This window comes from Camelina sativa, chromosome 20 (genome assembly GCF_030686135.1).
Source record: "Camelina sativa cultivar CO46 ecotype springtype chromosome 20, ASM3068613v1".
Classification (NCBI taxonomy): Eukaryota; Viridiplantae; Streptophyta; class Magnoliopsida; order Brassicales; family Brassicaceae; genus Camelina; species Camelina sativa.
The window spans coordinates 25,105,259-25,123,538 of NC_141899.1; the positions used below are offsets into that span (position 1 = coordinate 25,105,259).

Below are 18,280 nucleotides of genomic sequence, written 5' to 3' on the forward strand. Positions count from 1 at the left end.
AGTTTTTATTAACAAAATCTATAATATTTATCAGTAATTGGAATTTAAAATTCGATTGTGTAGTATATATATATATATATATTTTAAGTATATAAATTTTTTATAAAATAATTAAAATTTAACCTGTGAGAATTATTGTAATATCAATCTTATATTATCATATCATATGAACAAAAAGTTCTTAAAAATCATTTTAAAGATTTTATGAAAATGTAATTAAAGGATATAATTAAGTTAAAAGAGATTATAAAAATTTAATTTTGGGTGTTAATTATATTTTTGGAAAACTGAAGTAAATATTATTAAAAACTAATGATAAATAAAGAAAATAGTGTCTGGAGCTCTGTGAGTGCGACACGTCAGCATTTTGTGTGAGAATGCTTTTCTTTTAATATATAAAGGATGATCCAAAATGTATCGACGACATGAATCGTGTCTTTAGCATAAAAATGGCATTCACTCTCTAAACTTTTAGAATAACTCTTTCAACAAGAAAGAGCAAAAATGCTCTGGTCAGCTATGTACAATGAATATAAGTCTATTTCTAAACTAGGAAGAACAAAAATATGTTGGATCATCATCATTGGAGCTGAGAAGTCACATTTATGAAGGTATCTTCCGGACATGGCATCGTTAAGCCACCCATCGGATGATCAAATCCAAACTTTTTCTCCGATTTACTGAGCAGGGCTTGGAATGAAGGCTGGTTCAAATATTAAATTGGCACCAAATATCTCTTCTTCTGGCTCTCTCCAACGTACACTGCAAGAAACCCTTTTGGTGCCGCCGAGGCTGCTGCGGTGGAGCGGCTTAGAATCTTCTTTGCACTTAGTAGACTTCTCACGAAAGCCATTTTTATTTCTTTTTTTCTGAAAAGTTTAAATTCTTTTTAAAGCTTCTGAAGATGAATAAACAGATTCAAGTTGTTGGATTGCTTGTTGTTTTTGTTGATTATAGAAACAATGAGTTAAGTGCGTATATATAGAAATATCATTGAAGGAGTTGCAACCTCTCTGAAAGTCATTCAAACTTGTGGTCTTGAAGCGTCGGACAGACTACAACAGAGAACATGGCTCTGTATTTACCATTTGGCAATGATGCATTGATGCAACTTGTTTTGATGCATGAGATAATTAATTGAGTGTGGGACAAGAAACTAAAAACAAAGTCCATATGCAATTCACAAGGGACTGTTTTCTCAATGTTTTTTTAGATAAGACGTGCTATTGTCAATAATAATGACCAGCTAGTTTCTTCTTTTCCAGATGGTAAAGACAGAACCATGTGAGCTCTGTTCTAGTCTCCGGTCTGTCCCACACGCTTCAATACCACAAGTTTCAATGATTTTCTCAGAGAGGTTTCAAGTCCTTCATTGATCTTTCCATATATACACACTTAACCCATTGTTCCTCTCATCAACCAGGAACAAGCAATATATCAAATAACTTGAGTTTTTTCTTTTTATCCATTTAAATAAGCTTCAAAAGAATTATAAACTTTTCATATAAAAATAATAGAAATGGCTTTGGTGAGAAGTCTATTGGGTGCAATGAAGATTCTAAGCCGCTCCACCGCAGCTGCTTCCATGAGTAAAAGAGCAGCCTCGGGGCCACCAAAAGGGTTTCTTGCAGTGTACGTAGGAGGAAGCCAGAAGAAGAAATATTTGGTGCCAATTTCATACTTGAACCAGCCTTCATTCCAAGCCCTGTTTAGTAAATCGGAGGAAGAGTTTGGATTCGATCATCCGATGGGTGGCTTAACGATACCATGTCCGGAAGATATCTTCATCTATGTGACTTCTCGGCTCCAATGATGATAATCCAACATTTAGTTCTTCTGAGTTAGAGATAGACTTGTTCCTTGTAAATAGAGGATTTTTATTCTTTCTTTTTTGTTTCTTTCTTCTTGAAAGAATTGTTCTAAATTTTTTGAAATGGATGCCATTTTTTATTCAATAGACACGATCATGGTTAATGTTAATTACATTTTGGATCGATTACCAAGTGAGAGTATGAATAATCTTATCCATTAGCTTAAGTTAACCAATTTCTTATCCATTGAAATACTATTTCATCTAACAAGGAAATAAATGATTTTTAGCTAAACTGAACAGCATAAGAAAAAGAGATACTCAAAACTCAAAAGTAAACGGCTTCTACTTCAATTTTAGTGTATGATTGCATTACTATTCTACCTTTCGTTTTACTTTTAATCAACCAGAAATATAAACAGTTATTAATTTTCAGTCATTTAGGTTATTAATTTTCAGTTCAATTCCTGTTTAACAGTAATGTTCAATCTGGTGGCAAATATATAGCGTCATGAAAAAATTAGTATAAGGTCTAAGCTCTCACATCTTTTGTATAAACAATATGACATGTTGTCTTGCTTTTTTTGTTCTGTTTCTTGAGATTTGCTCTGTTTCTCTCTTCCCCCGTTTGCTCTGCCTCTCTTTAATAATTTTTGACGTACAAAGCATCTGTTAGTTTGCTCTGGATACAAGCTTTATTCAGATACTTCATTGTATCATAGATTCATAATACATTAGATGAGACCATGTGTTATTTATTCCGTTTATAAGAAATTGAAAGCTCATAAGAACTTTAATGATCTATCATCTCTATGTCTTTAAATAAACAAGAAAACATATGATATCCTCCTTAAAATATAACTGTTCTTCATAAATAAATAAGACTACAAGAGAATTTTCAAACTAAACTTAGAATTGAAGTAAAATAAAATAAAAGTAGTACCAATCGTTAATTTCTTCATCCTCTTCACTGACATTAACCAAAACACAGAATCACGGTCCTTTAAGGTGACAGAGAACTTGATTTTGGAATGAGGAACCATCAAGGGGATATTATTCCGTCATGGTCCAACCACTGAAACTGAGAATCCTCTTCTTCCCAATCACCTCACGCTTATCTTTTGATACGACATCACTCAGCTTCCCAAGGGCTTTCCAACGCCCCTCACACGTCTCTACTTTGACTTTGCGGCTTCCAGAGACCTGAGACAGTGTCAAAAAGTAGTACCACTCGTTAGGTTCGAAAAAGTCTGTCTCTGTGTGAGTCAACCTTATTACGCCCGAGACAATAGCCGATGCCTTCTTGGTCCATAGGATGAAACCTAAACCCAACAACCTCTTGTTGCTCTTTCTCGTTGTAATTTTCAACCACCGAGATATTCTTTTCTTCTTCTGCGAGACAAAGAAACGCAAATATATTAGACCAAAAGTTTAAAGATCTATATGTTATAACAATTAACAAGCGAAGGGATCGGATCTATATGTTATAACAATAAAAAAAACGACTGATCTTTAGAACAAAACTGAAAAAGCTTATGGGTTATAGAGGAATAAATAAAAACGCGTTAAAGACTTTGAAGCTCTTACCTGAAACTTGAATCTAGGCAAATAGAACAAAAGTGGTCTCGTCGTGACTCGTATTTATAGTACTGTGTATGTTAATTTCAAGGGCCATTAGGAAGACGAAAAAGGAAAAAAACAGTTACTCGCGCGTGTAATTAAAATCTATTAGATTTAGCCAAAAAAAATACACCGATATGATAAATACGGTAACTGATATTTTGTCTAACCATGATTTCTAATTATAACTAAAGGTTCTTCAAATGTTGTGGTCTTTAGATTTCAAAGATCTTTTCAAATTGTCTTGAAATGATAGTGTCAGCTCCATAAAGAAATGGCATCCAATCTCTTAACATTTATAACACAGCCCGTTCAAGAAGAAAGAGTAAAAAATCTATATACAATGAATTAGTCTAGTTTTCTAACTCGGATAAACTAAATGTAGGATCATTATCATTGGAGGCGAGAAGTCACATTGATGAAGGTATCTTCAGGACAAAGAATCCTTAAGCCACCTATCGGATGATCGAATCTAAACTCTTCCTCGGATTTACTGAGCAAGGCTTGGAATGAAGGCTGGTTCAAGTATGAAGTTGGCACCAAATATCTCTTCTTCTGGCTCTCTCCAACGTACACTGCAAGAAACCCTTTTGGCACCGCCGAGGCTGCTGCAGTGGAGCGTCTTAAAATCTTCTTTGCACCCAATAGACTTCTCACGAAAGCCATTAATGAAATTATTTCTTTGTATGAAAATTAGAATTCCTTTTGAAGCTAAGTCTGAAGATGTAAGAAATGATTCAAGTTGTATGATATATTGTTATCTGTTTGTTGATGATAAAAAGAATTGGTTATGTGTGTATATATAGAAAGATTAATGAATGAGTTGAAACTTCCCTGATAAACATCCTTGAAACTAGTGGACTTGAAGCGTGGGACAAACTACAGCAATCCACAAGGGCTTGTTTCTAGTCTCTACCATTTTGAAAAGACGCATTAATGCAATTTGTTTTGATTGAGATAATTAAATGCGTGTGGAATAATAAACTAGAAACAAACTACATATGCAATCCACAAGGGCTTGTTTGCTCAATGTTTTTCTCTTTTTTTAGATAAGACATGCCATTGTGAGTAACAACCAGCAAGTTTCTATTCTCCATGTTCAGTGACCATTATCTAATATATGTGGTCTAAATGGTGGATTTAATAATAAGTCAAAGTCGGAACCTGATGTTGTTCAACAACAGAACATAATTTCTTATATCATCAAGAAAATAAATTTCATCAATGCATCTTTTCCAATGGGATAGACAGAGCCATGTTCTCTGTTCTAGTCTGTCCCACACGCTGCAATACCACAAGTTTCAAGGATTTTTCAGAGAGGTTTCAACTCCTTCATTGATCTTTCTATATATACACACATAACCCATTCTGTCCATCATCAACTAACAACAAGCAATCCAATAACTTGAATCTTTTCATTCATCTTCAGAATTCAAACTTTCAGACAAAAGAAATAGAAATGGCTTTGGTGAGAAGTCTATTGGGTGCAAAGAAGATTCTAAGCGGCTCCACCAGAGCAGCCTCGGCGGCCCCAAAAGGATTTCTTGCAGTGTACGTTGGAGAAATCCTGAAGAAGGGTATTTGGTGCCAATTTCATACTTGAACCAGCCTTCTTTTCAAGCTCTGCTCAGTAAATATGAAGAAGAGTTTGTGTTCGATCATCCGATGGGTGGCTTAACGATCCCTTGTCCGGAAGATACCTTCGTCGACGTGACTTCTCGGCTCCAATGATGATGATCCAACATAGTGTTCTTGGAGTTAGAGTTGTTCCTTGTAAATAGAGGATTAAATTAATTTTCTCTTTCTTCTTGAAAGAGTTGTTCTAATTTTTTTTTTGAAGTGGTTGCACACAATTCATGTTAATACATTTTGGATCGATTATTGAAAAAAAAGGAAAATTCTTTTAATAGAAATGTATTAATATAACTGTTTTTAAATAAAACCAAGTGAGGTTACAGTATATAAATATATTCAAATATATAATCCGGATCCATGGCTTATTTTAGCCACTTTCTCAACTGAAATATTTCAAATACAAAGATGGAGATGATATTAAATTTAACTGATCATGCAGTGCAAAGCAAGAAAAGTAAACCGCGAAAACTTAAACAATAATCTTTCTAGAATTTGAATAAGAATCTTTAAAGAATTAAGAAGACAAGAACCTTAAAAGAATAACTCTCTTTTATAAATCTTTAGGAAACTCTCTCAAAATCTAAAGCTCTCTTGTTCTCTCTTAAAACTCATAAGTTATGCCACACATTGACATCTCCTTATATAGAGAACTATAAAACCAAATCCTTCATTAGGCATTATATATTTAGACTAGATTTGGACCCGTGTTAGAACACGGGTTAAAATTTCTTTTATTTATATTATAATTTTAGAATAAAAATAATTTATATGATTGTTTTTAAAAGTTTTTTTATATAAAACATTATGCAATAAAATCATATGCTAAATATGATGGCTTGAAAAAAACACCTATTTTGTAAGTTTTATATTATTAATTTGTAATTTTATGTATGAGAAATGATTATGTTTGTTGTTTGTTTTTATTTTAATTTTTAAACATGTTTGGTGAAAGTGTTTTTATATGATCCGTGCTTAGGTAAGATTTTATTTTTAACAGCACAATAAGATCTCAGAAATCACGATTAAGTATAATAAATTGCCAAGACTTTATTCCTTTTTATGTCTAATAGTATATATTTTGTAACAATACATGGAATACTAAATATTTTATTTTGGAAATTGTATAAATCATTGGAATATTTTTTTTAAGAGGATTCTTTGGGATATTCTTAAGTGTATTCATATAGCCCACATATTGACCAATTAATTTATAACCTTTTTTTGTAACCAACCTATATTTAATGTATAACCTATTTTGTAACCAACTTATAAAACTTATATAGTCTACAAAAAAAAAGTTGTGTACTTCCGTTTTATTATATAGGGGATAACTCCTAAATATATTTGTTATTATCCTAATCTTTTAGAAAACCACAATTTGGTAGGATTAGGAATACTAATGACTCAAGCTTACTTCAAGCTTAACTCAACAATCTCCCCTTAAGCTTGAAGTCAGTCTCCTCCAAGTCTTGAACTCCAATTAGTTCTCTCATTTCCTTGAACTTGATTCTCCCAAGGGCTTTAGTGAGAATGTCAGCCTTCTGCTCATTTCCTGGAACATGTACTACCTCCACTTGCCCCTTTTCCATACACTCTCTAATGAAGTGGCACCTAGTATGAATGTGCTTGCTCCTTCCATGGAAAACTAGATTCCTAGTAAGAGCAATTGCAGACTGGTTATCAATACAAATTGTGACCTTCTCACACGGTGTACTAGTAACCTCACTAAGTAAATCTTGAAGCCACAAAGCTTGTCGAGCCGCCTTTGTTTCGGCCATGAATTCAGCCTCACAAGACGACAATGCTACTGTATCTTGCTTTTGTGAGCACCAAGAGATCAGACTTCCTCCAAGATAGAAGATGTGACCAGTGGTACTCCTGCCATCATCTGGATCGACTTAATGGGAGCTATCAATAAATCCTATCAATCTAGGCACCTCTGAAACAGAGCGTTTGAACTCCCAACCGTATGTTATAGTTCCATGCAAATAACGTAAGCATTGTTTCATTGCAGCACCGTGAGACACCTTCGGATTCTGTATGTACCTACTTAGGGCTCCAACACAATATGTTAAATCTGGTCGAGTATGAAGTAAATAGCGAAAACAGCCGACATTTTATCTGTAACTCGTAGCATCAATTCCTTCTTCTTCTGATTTAGCTAGTTTCAACCCAAATTTCATTGGTGTCAGAACAGAGTTACAGTTTTTCATACCAGCTTCTTCAAGTATCTTCTTAGCATATCTTCTTTGGCTCAACCTTATTCCTCCATCATACTGACATACTTCAATTCCTAGAAAGTATGTTAACCTTCCAAGATTACTCATATCGAATTTCGAAGCCATCTCTTTCTTGAATTCATTGATAATGTGAATGTTTGTTCCTAAAACAAACAAGTCATCAACATAAACCACAACTACAAGGAGATCTCCTCTCACCTCCTTTTGATAGACTGATGGTTCTTTTGAGCATTTATTGAACTGTAGCTCAATGAGAATCTGATTAGGCTTATTTTTCCATGCTCTCGGAGCTTGTCTCAATCCGTAGAGGGCTTTGTTAAGCTTGTACACCTTATCTTCGCTTCCTTTAACCTCAAATCCTTCAGGCTGTGTTACATAGACGGTTTCTTTTAGCTCACCATGAAGAAATGCCGTCTTGGAATCCAAGTGATGTATCTCCCAGCCGTTGGATGCAGCAAGGTTGACAAGAAGTCTTATAGTTTCTATTCTAGCCACTGGATCAAAAACCTCTTCAAAATCGACTCCATACTGTTGTACGTATCCTTTTGCTACTAAGCGAGCTTTGTGCTTATTTATACTTCCATCAGAGTTTCTTTTGAGTTTAAAAATCCACTTCAATCCAATCGGTTTAGCTCCTACAGGTAAATTAACAAGATTCCACACTTGGTTTTTCTTAATTGATTGTATCTCATCTTCACAGGCAAGCATCCACTCTTTCACTCCTTTAGCTTCGTAAAAGTTCCTTAGTTCGTTGTTTAAGCATAAGAGCATCAACTCACCCTCCTCTTCTGCAAGTAAAACATAATCTTGAAGATACTTTGGTTTCACAGTCTGTCTCGTAGTTCTCCTTAGCGTAGGTTGAGCCTGAGACTGATCTCGAACCTCCTCATCACCATTCGAGGCTTCTGAGATGTCATCATTACGTTCATCATCATAATCTGGAGAGGTATTGATGGAACCTGGGACGACGGCCATGACCAGGACGCGTACCAAGACGGAACCAGACAGGAAGACGTGGACGTGGCCGCGACCGGATCAAGACGGCCATCGACCCATGCACCAAATTTGATGCCCGGAGCAACTACAAAGAGCCGGACAGCAGCTAGGGAGGCCAAAAAGAAGTGCCTCATCTTTGTCCAAGCATTCGTTCAAGATCAAGAGGAGTTCGAGCATGGAGTCATTCAAGCCACCGGACGGCCGGCCGAGGTTCCTTTCTCTGTCTTCACCATTACTCAAGGGTGAAGACCTCCAAGTCATTAGGGGAAATAGTACTCTTTTTCCTACCTTGGGTTTGTCCCAACGGGTTTACCAAGGAGGTGTTAACGAGGCTACGAACCCTAGTGCATGGTCACGGCCGTGGACCACTCTCGGCCACGTGGCCATCCTATCTTTTGCTTTTCTCCTTTGTTTTTCCTTTGTGACTGTTGTCTTTTAAATTTGTTCCTGGACGCTGCGTTTTGTTTTAACCCACGTGTTTAGGGTTTGGGATTCCCTTGTAATGGCTAGCCTATTTAAAGGACCTAGACCCCATGATGTAAAGATTAGACTAGTAATAAAAGTCAAAGGTGTTCCTTTTATCTCTCGTTTTCAGCGATTGAAACGAAACTCTAGATGCTTCACGAACCGGGTTCGTAACCTTCTAGCTTAGCCGTATCACAAGGAGATCCATCCCTTGCGTGTCGCTACATCGATCCACCTTCTATCTCCATCAAACCAAGAGACTAACGAGTCGAGTATCTCGTCGTGAACCTCTTTCGCCTCTATCTTCATCGTACCAAGAGACTAACGAGTCGAACGTCTCCTCATGAACCTCTTCCATCCGTTCCTATCGTTCGTTGGAGCCACACGGACCCGATTCCATCAGTTCCAGTCCATTCCGTACGTTCGTGAGTCACGGCCGTCGTCCGGGGTTACATCAGGTATCCTCACGATCCTGCTCCTCTGCAACTTGCTCTGCAATATCTCTTGTAATTTCTTCTTGTATGCCACGGTTACCAAATTCTCCTAATGTCACACTAAAACTTCCACTCTGTTCCAGCTCTTGATTGTTGGGACTCCAGCTACACCCCTTTGTTTCATCAAACACAACATCCCGGCTTACTATTATTCGTCGTGTTTCTGGATAAAGTAGTCTATACGCCTTGACCCCTGGTTCTGTTCTGAGATGAACCGTGACCTGAGACCTATCATCGAGCTTCTTTAAGTGTGGCTTTTCTACCTTCGCATATCCGATACAACCAAAGACTCGTAGATGACTAATATTTGGCCTTTTGTTATGTAAAGCTTCATAAGGGGTTTTGTCTTCAAGAGCCCTTGTTGCTATTCTGTTCAGGAGGTAAGTAGAATGTCTAATGGCTTCTCCCCAAAGATAGTTTGGTACTCGCATGTGCTTCATGATGCTCCTAGTCATCTCCAACAGCGTCCTATTGCGTCTTTCAACAACCCCATTCTGCTGCGGAGTGTATGGAGGTGTGAGATGTCGCTTGATGCCGGAGTCTTCACAGAAAGAGTTAAAATCCTGAGATAAAAACTCTCCTCTCCTATCTGTCCTTAACGTTTTGATAGTTGATCCTATTTCTTGTTCCACATGATGTCTAAATTTCTTGAATTTTCCAAAAGCTTCGCTCTTCTCCTTAAGCAAGATTGTCCACATGTAGTGAGTGAGATCGTCTATAAGAACAAAGATGTATTTGTTCCTTGCAGCCGTGCTTGGTTAAATAGGACCACAAAGTGTTAGTTTAAGCGGAAGTAAAGAGAAGAGTTTGAGATTGAGAGTATGAAGTGGGCAAAGAGAATAAGAGAAATATGAGATTCCATTAGTATATCTTCTACAAGGTGGCTACAAGCCTTTAAATAGGTCTTAATATTTAGGGCTACTCCGATACAACTGACACGAGATAGATAGGGACACAAAGAGAGAGAAACTCTAATCCCTAGAGTGAAAGCGACCTGACTTGGTCTCCCAAGAGAATAACAAACCCGTGACTTTCTTCTTCCTTCTCGCCTAACGGCTATAAGGAGATTCTCGATCCTTCTCTTGGGCCTTAGAACATTGTGGCCTCTTTCTTCACTCCATGGGACATGGTAGAGCTCAGCCACTTATGTAAGACACGGCCCCTTAACCTACTTGTACGGACGACCGTACGGACACCTCCTAGCTTACTCAATCTTGATCAATACTCCCCCTCAAGCTTAGCCAAATGAAATGACTAAGCTTGGAACTTGTGAAAGATCACCTCGTTAAAAACCTTAACATAGAAAACCACGTGGGACAAAACTATGTTAAGGAAAAGAGTGTGATCTCCACAAGTTAGGAGAGTGCCTCATGGTCGTGTAGGATCTACAAGTCCAAGCTTGCTATGAATATAATCGCAAACTTGAAGACTCGCAGCTTTGGTGAATATGTCAGCTAATTGATCTTTGCTTAGTGTGTGGCATGGTAAGATTACTCCTTCTTCAATCTTTTCTCGAACCTTGTGGCAGTCTACCTAAATGTGTTTCGTTCTCTCATAGAATACTGAGTTGGTGGCCATGTGTATTGCAGCGTTGTTGTCACAATGCATGATGATCGGTTGATCAGATTAAACTCCAAGGTCCTTGAGAAGAGCTTGGAGCCAGGTTAGTTCATTTGTAAGCTTCTTCATGGCTCTATATTCGGACTCAGCACTTGAACAGGAGACGACCTTCTGCTTCTTTGACTTCCAAGTCACTAGATTGCCGCCTATAAATGTACAATATCCGGTTGTTGATCTCCTATCCATCGTATCACCGGTATAGTTTGCATCACAATACCCTACAAGCTCCGTGTTGTTATTCTTTCTCATCCAGATCCCTTGGCCAGGACTTCCCTTCAGGTAGCAAAGAATCCTCTCCACCGTGTCCCATTCGAAATTTATCGGTGCTTTCATATGTTGACTAACTTGGTTCACCGCATAGCATAAGTCCGGTCTTGTGATCGTAAGATAGATTAATTTTCCCACAAGCCGTCGGTGTCTTCCCACATCTTCATATGGCTCAGCTAACTTGCTAACCGGAGCATTTGGCGTCTTCTTCATCTCCCCCTTTTGCTTGACCTGGTAGCCCTCTTCAAGCGGTGTAGAAACCGGTTTGGCGCCAAGCTTACCTGTTTCTTGTATAAGGTCAAGTGTATACTTCCTTTGAGAAAGAAACAACCCCTTCGGAGAGCGAGAGATTTCAATCCCAAGAAAGTATTTGAGCTCACCAGGATCCTTAATATCAAAAGTGGAATTAAGAAGAGTTTTAGTTGTAGAAATACCGTCCTTATCATCACCAGAGATGATTATGTCATCAACATAGACAAGAACCACCACACGACCAACATTGGTCCAAAGGGTAAACAGCGTGTGATCAGCCTCAGACCTTTTGAAGCCATGGTTGCGGAGTGTGGAGCTCAGTTTGTGGTACCATGCCCAAGGAGATTGTTTCAAGCCGTATATTGCTTTCCGAAGGCGGAGAACCTTGCCCGGAGCAATAGTAGCTTCCAAGCCCGAAGGAGGGTGCATATAGACCTCCTCTGCAAGCTCCCCTTGAAGGAACACATTATTGACATCCATTTGCCATAATTCCCATGATAGGTTGGTAGCCAGTGAAAGAACGACTCGAACCGTGTGTAACTTGGCGACCAGAGCAAAAGTCTCGGTGTAGTCAGTACCGTACGTTTGTGTGAAGCCACGAGCCACCAAGCGAGCTTTGTAGTGTTCCACCTCACCAGTGGTCAAATATTTGATGGTGAACACCCACTTGGAGCTCACCGCTTTCTTCCCTGGTGGTAAGTCAGCCTCGTCCCATGTATGATTACGAGTCATGGCACCGTGTTCATCATCAATAGCATCGAGCCAAACCTGATATTGTTTGGCTTCCTCATACGTGTTAGGAACAAACTGAGCGTCAATCTTGCCCAGGAACGCAACATGATCTGGAGGAACAAGGTCAAGCAAACAAACAGCCAGGATAGGATGAGCCACCGCCTGGTTGTTATAATAGACCCGTTGATTCTTTAACCTTTCACTACGCTGAGGTTGTTTTAACCGTTCACTGCGCCGAAGTTGTTGTTGGGAGCCTGCATGTGTAGTCAAGTTCTGTGTGGGCTCTGGATCAACATCATCGGTACTATCGGTATGGTCCGAGTCTGAGCTGACGGTGTTATGAGCCGGGCCGGTGTCAGTGGGCATGTTGTCATCTGATGGAGTTGAAGTAACACGATCTGAGGATTGTGATTGGGCTGCTTCCTCCTCTGGTCGTGATTGGATCGGACTCCCTGGGTCAGTCTGACTTCTTGTCTCGGAAGGGTGCGGTGGTGTAGTTGTGACGCCAAGGTGATCAAGAAGGAACTTCAAGTTGGCCGCCCTATCACTTGTAGATTGAGTTAAGTCCTTTAAACTTGCCCAGTCTTTGTTCGTATAGTATTCTTGGGTCTCAAGAAACTTCACATCCCGGGAGACATACATACGGCCATGGGCCGGATCATAGCACTTGTAACCCTTCTGCGTCGTAGAGTAGCCAATGAACATGCATTTCGTACTCTTTGCATCAAGCTTACTCCTTTGTTCTCCTGGGATCAAAACGAAACACACACACCCGAAAACTCGTAAGTGATCAAGAGAGGGTTTAGTCTGATTAAGGATTTCAAATGGAGATGAGTCATGAAGAATCTTAGTTGGAGTTTGGTTGATTAGATAGCATGCAGTCATCACGGCATCACCCCAAAACCTCTTTGGTACATTCAAGTGAAACATCATTGATCTCGCAACCTCCATGAGATGGCGATTCTTTCTCTCAGCTACCCCATTTTTTTGAGGAGTGTATGGACAGCTAGTTTGTTGTAAAATGCCATGATTCTCTAAGTGCTCTTTTAGTTTGTGACTTGTGTATTCTCCCCCATTGTCTGATCTAAGTACCTTAATTTTAGCATTGAAATGATTAGTAACATAATTTTGAAATTTAACAAAAGCATCATAAACTCTATCTTTAGAGGGTAACAAAGTAAGCCAAGTATACTTAGATTTTTCATCAACAAATGTCACAAAATACTTGTTATTAATCTCTAGAAAGACATGGAGATGTCCACACATCAGAATCCACTAAATCAAAACAATGCTCATAAATGGTATTAGATTTAGGGAGAATAGACTTGCAATGTTTTCCAAGGATACAAGGTTCACAACTAGAATTATCAAAGGAAACATTTGCCAACATTAATTCAAGAGCACGAGAGTGAGGGTGGCCTAGCCTAGCATGCCATACATCACTCAAAATATTACTAAGATTCGACATAAGTGAAAACGAATTAGAAGACTGTGATGAAGTTTTCTCTAAGACATAGAGATCTCCTCTAGCATCTCCTTTTCCAAGAATATTTCCAGTCTCAATATCCTGAAAATGTACACTATTAGGCCCAAAAATAGTATAATAATTTAAATCAGTAGTTGCTCTCGTAAGTGACAAAAGATTAGATGTAAAAGTAGGCATAAAGAAAGCTTTTGAGTTCATATCAAATAATTTCAAGTCTCCTACTCCTTTAACAGGTATACGGTCACCATTAGCAATGATAACACTACCAGCAGCCGGTTTTATGTTGTTTATGAGACTCGGGTTACTTATAATGTGATGAGAAGCTCCCAAGTCTACAACAAGAGATTTACTAGGTTTTGAAGCAAAGAAGGTGGTACCGGAGTCCTTTAATGCGGTAATGGACTTGATGAGAGCCCCCAATTCTGATTTCCTCACAAGGTCTCCATAGGACGCTGCCATGGCCGTGTTCACCGCCCCTCCTTGGTTCGCCGCTCTAGTGCCTTGGCCGCTTGGCCCTTCTTGCGAGAGATTGGCCTTGAACTTAGCCGGCTTGAGATGAGGATGAAGAATCCAGCACTTGTCCTTGACATGACCTCTCTTCTTGCAATGGTTGCATACCACCACTTTCCGGTCCTCATGCCTGTAAACACCCTTGTTGGCCATGGCCAAGTCTTCCTTTCCACAAAAGAGACCAAGAGAACCTTGTTCCTTTTGTACTTGAGAGCACACGTCTTCAAGGGTAGGCAGCTTGCCCCCACGAAGGATATGTTTGATGAGATCGTTGAAAGCCGGGTTGAGAGTGACTAGGAGACCGAAGACCTTGTCTTGCTCCTTTCTCTCGTTGAGGATAGTTGGGTCGATGGTGCTTGGTCGAAGCATCTCAAGTTCTGCCCAAAGCGACCTAAACTTCCCAAAATGTTTTGTGAACTCCAAGTCTTCTTGGTGGAGGCAGTTGATGGCCTTCTTGACTTCAAATACTCGGGTCAAGTTGGTCACATTACCATATACATTCGCAAGCGTCTCCCATAGCTCCTTGGCCGTCTTGCAATACGAGTATGCCTCGAGGATTGGTGCGTCAAGCGAGTTCTGGAGAATGGCAAGCACGGTCTGATCTTCTTGGAACCACTTGATTTCCTTTTTGAGTTCAGCCTCCTGTCTTCTTCCATTCCTTCTTTACCGTCATCTTTAATGGCTTTCTTGGGGAGTTGGTCCATTTCGATGTGGATCCATAGTCTCTGGCCATTAAGCGCGGTCTTCGTGGTCCTCTTCCACAACAAGTAGTTGGCCCCTTTTAGGACCACCGGTGTAACAATCGGCTTGGAGTTGTCCATGAGTTTAAGAAATGGTTTAAATTGAGTAGTGAGTGTAGTAACGAGAATATAGTAACAAGAGTAGCGAGAGTATAGAGAGAGTAAAGAAGAGTATAGAGAATCAAAGAGTGAGTTTAGAGAGTCAGGAATCGAGAAACTTGCTCTTATACCTTGTTAGTTTAAGCGGAAGTAAAGAGAAGAGTTTGAGATAGAGAGTATGAAGTCGGCAAAGAGAATAAGAGAAATATGAGATTCCATTAGTATATCTTCTACAAGGTGGCTACAAGCCTTTAAATAGGTCTTAATATTTAGGGCTACTCCCTTACAACCAACACGGGATAGATAGGGACACAAAGAGAGAGAAACACTAATCCCTAGAGTGAAAGCGACCTGACTTGGTCTCCCAAGAGAATAACAAACCCGTGACTTTCTTCTTCCTTCTCGCCTAACGGCTATACGGAGATTCTCGATCCTTCTCTTCGGCCTTAGAACATTGTTGCCTCTTTCTTCACTCCATGGGACATGGTAGAGCTCGGCCCCTTATGTAAGACACGGCCCCTTAACCTTCTTGTATGGACGACCATACAAACACCTCCTAGCTTACTCGATCTTGATCAATACAAAGGTCTCCATGAATAAGTTCTAGAGCATTAGCTGCTCTGTATGAAATAGCGCAAGGAAAAGATCTTCGAGTTTGCTTACCGAGCAAACATGATGAACAAACTTCTGTGTCAAGAACAAAACGTGGTAGTCCAAAGGTGAGATCCCTCTGCATCATATTTTTCAAATTCTCAGCATTTAAGTGCCCCAAACTTGCGTGCCATCTACTAGACTCACTAACAGTAGATGAGAGCAGACAGGTAGTGTTCTCAACTCCCATACGGACCTTGTATAACCGATTCTTTGACCTATCTGCCTTCACAAGTAGTTTTCTGTTTCGGTCATGCATGGTCAGACACTCTCCTAGCATCCTGACGTCACACCCTGCTTCAGTGGCTTGTCCCAGACTGATAATATTGCTCTTTAAGTCTGGGATAAAGTACACATCCATCATCTTCCGAGGTTCACCATTGATATCAATAAAGGAGATTGGTCCTTTACCTTTTATATCTATCCTTGAATCATCGCCAAATCTTACTTTACCTATAACAGAGTTATCAATGCTATCAAAATATCGACGATCACGAGTCATATGGTTACTAGCACCATTGTCGAGATACCAAATATTGTCTTCTCTTGCGTTAGTGTCCATTTGACTTAGGTTGCAGAGCTTCTCGTTCAAAAAGACTACCTCGTGTATCATAAGCTCGTCTGTATCCTGAGTTTCTTTGTTGTCGAGTTCTTGAATTTTTTGTAACTTAAGCAGGCGATCAGGACAGCTTGAAGCATAATGTCCAATTTTGTCACATCTGAAACAGGTTATCTTTGATGTGTCTCTTCCTCCATTAGTCCTTCCTCGACCTCTGCCTGTGTAGTAAGATCGTCCTCCTCGACCTCTGTAGCGGAAGTTGTCATTGTAATCTCGGTTTGATTGTGTCTCCATATTCGCATACATAAGCTTTCCTTGATCTTCTGATACATCTTCTTCCTCAGAGATACGTTCTTCATACGCCTTCATGCGTCCAACTATATCTTCAAAGGTAGTCGTATTAAGGTCTAAAACTTGTTCAAGGGATGCTACGATGTGTATGAACTTTCTTCATGGCAGACTTTTTAGAAACTTCTTAATTACTTTTGATTCTTTGATGTTAACTCCGAGTGCAGCAGATTTGGAGGATATTTCAGAGATTTTTCCGACGAAATCATCAATTTTGTCAGAATCCTTCATCTTAAGCCTGTCAAATTCAGACATGAGTGTTTGTAGCCTAGCCTCTCGGACTCGTTCAGCTCCAACATGCCATGCTTGGATAGCTTCCCAAACCTTTTTCGCCGTGTCAAGTTCACCAACCTGCAGAATAAGACTTTCTGGTATGGATTGAAATAACAGAGCCATGGCCAAATTGTTTTTCTCATCATCGATCTGGTCTGTTTCAATAACTTCCCAAACTTTGTTAACTCTAAGGGTGATCCTCATTCGCATGGCCCAAACTGTGTAGTTTGTCAAGTTGAGCATAGGACATGAGAATCCACCCCGTTCTTTAGTTTTGACGACAGCAACCGTGGTATCAGACATATTGTGTTTAGCTCTGAAACCAAATCTAGAATTTGAATAAGAAGCTTTAAAAAATTAAGAAGACAAGAACCTTAAAAGAATAACTCTCTTTATAAATTTTTAGAAAACTCTCTCAAAACCTAAAACTCTCTTGTTCTCTCTTAAAACTCATAAGTTATGCCACACATTAACATCTCCTTATATAGAAAACTATAAAACCAAATCCTAATCTCATTAGGCATTATACATTTAGATAACTGCTAAATATATTTGTTATTATCCTAATCCTTTAGAAAACCACAACTTGGTAGGATTAGAAATACTAATGACTCAAGCTTACTTCAAGCTTAAGTCAACAATCTTCAGAATTATCTTAGATGGAAAGTCTAATATATGCAAAGAAGATTATAGGCCGCCTTGGTGGGGCCACAAGGATCCTTCTTGCACGTGTTCGAAATTGCACGTGAGATTTCTCTGTTCTGCTCATAAATAATTTGGTCCGAAGGTATTTATATAACAATCTCAAGCTAGCTTTGGAGTTTTGTGTAGCGAGATCACTGAAATTACAATCTTAAGATTGAGTTAATTAACAGAAAAAGAGAAACTTATTGAAAATATAAGCAAATACTCGAGGAACTGTCAACTAATAAGAACATTTGTGCATTGTATATACAATTAACAGCTAAGATAAAAGCATTTCGTAGAAATATTTCTGCAATTTGCATCAACACCATTGTTTCTCTCTCACACAAAAAATTGACATTCACATTTGAGTATTTTTACTCGCCCTGGGATGTCGGCGAATACCGGACAAACGGAATCGAGGAACGCTACATTTTTGGTATCGGCAATTGGGAATAGCAAGGGGCAAACCGTTCGGGACAATTATAATCAGAATTCGGATTCGGTTTCGGGTCGGTTCGGTAATTGGAACAGATCGGTTTTACCTAAACTGAGAATTGGCAGCCATATATAAGCGGAAATCTAAATCCTAAGCTCATTTCACTACAAGAAAAATGAGTATTGATAGCAGATGATTAATGCTATGATATGGTTATTATAGCGTTTTCATGAATGCTATAAAAAGAAACGCTATAATAGAGGGGCTATATACGATAGCGTTTCTGGGCAGGCGCTATCGTAGGGTATCCTATAATAGCATATTTAAGATGCTATATTACAGTGACTAATAACACATATA

The 18,280-nt window shown here is 39.0% G+C and overlaps 3 pseudogenes; 1 reads left to right on the forward strand and 2 right to left on the reverse strand.

The window, feature by feature from the left end:
* Positions 1-365: 365 nt before the first annotated feature.
* Positions 366-1,029, reverse strand: LOC109131393 (auxin-responsive protein SAUR20 pseudogene; annotated as a pseudogene).
* Positions 1,030-1,426: 397 nt separating this feature from the next.
* Positions 1,427-1,980, forward strand: LOC147919328 (auxin-responsive protein SAUR21 pseudogene; annotated as a pseudogene).
* A 1,713-nt stretch (positions 1,981-3,693) lies between these two features.
* Positions 3,694-4,197, reverse strand: LOC147919329 (auxin-responsive protein SAUR24 pseudogene; annotated as a pseudogene).
* Between the last annotated feature and the right edge of the window lie 14,083 nt (positions 4,198-18,280).